Below are 3,425 nucleotides of genomic sequence, written 5' to 3'. Positions count from 1 at the left end.
CACTGCAGCATAGCCAAATAAGGAAACAAATTATCCACTAATAGATGAGTAGATAAAGAAAATTTGATGTGCATATGCAATGGAGTATTATATGGCTGTGAACATGAAGTCTGCCATTTTTGACGCTTTGAGTGAGTCTTGAAGGCATTGTGCTAGTTGAAATAAGTCATACAGAGAAAGATAATGCTATCAGATCTCACACATATGTGAGCTCATTTTTAAAAAGCAGACATAGGTTTTTTCATGATGTTAGGCCCTAGAGATATGACACCTCAGGATTATTGCAAGAAGCTTCTAGAGCTCAAGGAAATTTACAGTAGTCTGAAGGAGTTTTGAGAACAATTAAAAGAAATTACCAAGAGTCTGAAAAATTTTTAAATGATGTGAAGTTCCTATAAAGTTTAGGACAGATCACGAATGAAGTAATTTAGTAGTTAAATGGAGAAAAAAAAATTTTGTTAAAGCTATAAATTATCAAGATACATGTTCAGTTGTCATCAAAAACTTAACAAAAGTAAGTTGAAGCCAGGAATAAGAATTACTTTGGATATGTCTACACTATCTTGAGATATTTGCCAAGAGAGGTGGATAGGTTGGCCTATTATGACATGTCTCCTGAGGACTCCAGGAATGTTTCTTATTTTGAGATTGGAGGGCTGTGGGAACAGATTTGGAAATTAAGGGAGGTGAGAGAATTACCTCTTATAAACCCAGAATTATCCCAGAGTGTAGGAATAATAATACTTTCAAATGGCTGTTTGTTATATGGACTACCAGTTAGAGGAAAAACACTGTTGGCACAAATTGTTGCTAGTCACCTGAAGTTCAACTTCTTAAAGACTATATCTAGTTCTACTATATACAAGTACATTGGTAAAGTGCTCTTTTGATCAGAGCAATGTTTCATTATGCCAGGGGTCATCAGCCATTTCTATGAATGAAACAGATGCCACTGAATAGATAGTTTCCAAAGGAGACATACAAAAGCTAACAGGATATGAAAGATAAACTGGTAATCATCAGTTTTCTGAGGAGAGGTAAGCAAATAAATTCTGAAAACTTCAATGGAGTTACTGAATATAATGGATGGATTCGATATTCTACATAGACTTAAAATGATCACAGCTACAAATAGACCAGATTCACTGGTTTCTGCTTTGCTCTGTACAGGAAGATTAGGTAGGAAAATACCTACTGACTTACCAAAAAATAAGCAAAATCAGATATGTTGAAAAATCCATTTTAGGCCCATTAAAAAACTGAAGCAGGCCCTCCCTGGTGGCACAACTCGTTAGGACTCAGCACTGCAAGCTGGCTGCAGCCACTTCACTGTGAGTTCAATCCCTGGCCCAGGTGGTGATCCACATGGTGCAGCAGCCCTCTCCTGACCCACCTGGTGCTCCCCTCATCCCCTCAGCAGTGTACTTTGTCAATCTGCCTATTCTGCTTTCCATGATCTCTGGTGAATCTTCTCACTGCCCCTGGGTTTCTGGCCTGTACCCCAGTTCTGTATACATAAATAAATACATTTTATGTATTTATTATGGCAAGAATCTTCATAAAATATACATTAAAAATCTATTCAGAATAAAAAAAGCTGAAGCAATAGTGAAACTTTCAGATAACTTTCATGAAGCAGACCCAAAAATGTTTATGCTGAAACATGATTTTGTTTATGTTGATAAACATGAAATATTTATGCTGATAATGATTTTGTACAGGATGATTTCATGAAAGCAGTCATGAAAGTGAGTGATTCTAAGAAGCTAGAGTTTAAATTGGACTACAAAACTTTGTCATTTACTATAAGGTTTTTCCTAGTTGAGTGACAAACATTGATTAGCTATAAAAAATAAAGTTAAGGAAAGAATATATGCATTGGTAATGACCTCGTTAAAAGTATAAAAATATGTATGGATAACATTGTAAAAATTAGTATTTCAGTAATTCTACTTTAGATTATTACAGAAGAAAAGTGTATGCTTTTTAATGTTGCATTTTTTGCAGCAGAAGTTATAAGATTATATTGACCTTTTTCATATTTGTAAAATATTAATAATCATTTGGGATAGTACAATTATAGCATTTCTAATTATTTCCTTTATAACCTTTGTTTTTCCCATCCTAAAAGGCTAAATAAAATCTGGTTGGTTAAAAAAAAAGCACAGACAGAGACATACTCCTAGATACAGAAACCATATTGGCAGTGGCCAGAGACAGGGCTTGGGGCTGGGCAAAACATGTGAAATATCAAAAATGCAAACTTCCAGTTATAAAATAGATGTCATGGAGATATAATATGCAACATAGTGGCTGCAGTTAATAATACCGTAGTGCACATTTGAAAGCTGCTAGGAGAGTATTTCAAAAGAGAATGTTTTTTTATTAAGTCTGGTTACAAATGTTAACTAGACCTATGGAGGTGAGCATTTTGAGTAACTATCAAATCACAATGTTGTACTCCTGAAACTAGTGTTACATGTCAATTATACCTCAATGAAACAATGTTAAGCCATTTCAAGTTATAAGCTCAACAGTGATGTAGAATTATTTATAAACTGACAAAACTTCCCATTTTGAGGGAAAAATCTAGATTTTTGTTTGTAGACAAAAATATGACAGCAAATTCAATTTATGTCAATTTTTATCATGGAGAAAATATAATTAGAATTTCTGGTTTCAGAATCTGCCTAGACCATCTCTAAGAGCATTGGCTTATTTCAGCACATATGACCATATAATCGCCTATAATTAGGTTAATACCTAATCATTGTCTTCTGTGATGCTTAGGTTTATATTATAATTTATTTCATGTATGTATGGTTTTTATGGTTTAACATTTTAAATTTATTGCAATAAAAAATGTATGTATGTTTTAAATCACCTCACTGTACAAGAGAGATTTTTAAATAAAATTTTCTCCAGAGAGATTTTGTATTTCTTAACCTTTCCTTTTATGGGACCACTTAACACAAAATAAATTTAGATACTATTTTGTAACAATACTAATGTCAAACATCAAGAGACTTGTTTTCTACTCAAAGGAAATTTCTGGAGACTTGTTAAAAATTGTGATATATCTACTGCAGCTATGCATTTTTGTAGACATGACTTTACTATGTCTGACGCTGCCAGAAAGAGAAATATTATGTATGAAAAGAATTAACTTTATTTTTAAGAATTATTCATGCACACAGAACTTGGTACAGGCCAGAGGTACAGGGGCAGAGAGAGGATTCACCAGACACAGAGCGGGGAGCAGAACAGACAGATCAATTAAGTACTCTGCTGAGGGAAGCAGCAGACTAGTCAGGAGAGGTCTGCTGCACCATGTGGATCACCTCTGGGGCAGGGGATCGAACTCACACTGAAGTGGCTGCGCTTTAACCCACTGTGCCACCATGGAGGGCCAAGAAAAGAAAAAG

The 3,425-nt window shown here is 34.5% G+C and overlaps 1 pseudogene; it reads left to right on the top strand.

Moving 5' to 3' along the window:
• Window positions 1–246: 246 nt before the first annotated feature.
• Window positions 247–937, top strand: LOC101627306 (annotated as a pseudogene).
• The last annotated feature ends 2,488 nt before the right edge of the window (window positions 938–3,425 follow it).

This window comes from Condylura cristata, unplaced genomic scaffold (assembly GCF_000260355.1).
Source record: "Condylura cristata isolate star-nosed mole 26May11 unplaced genomic scaffold, ConCri1.0 scaffold00005, whole genome shotgun sequence".
In the NCBI taxonomy this organism is placed as follows: domain Eukaryota; kingdom Metazoa; phylum Chordata; class Mammalia; order Eulipotyphla; family Talpidae; genus Condylura; species Condylura cristata.
This window is presented reverse-complemented; position numbering and strand designations above follow the sequence as displayed.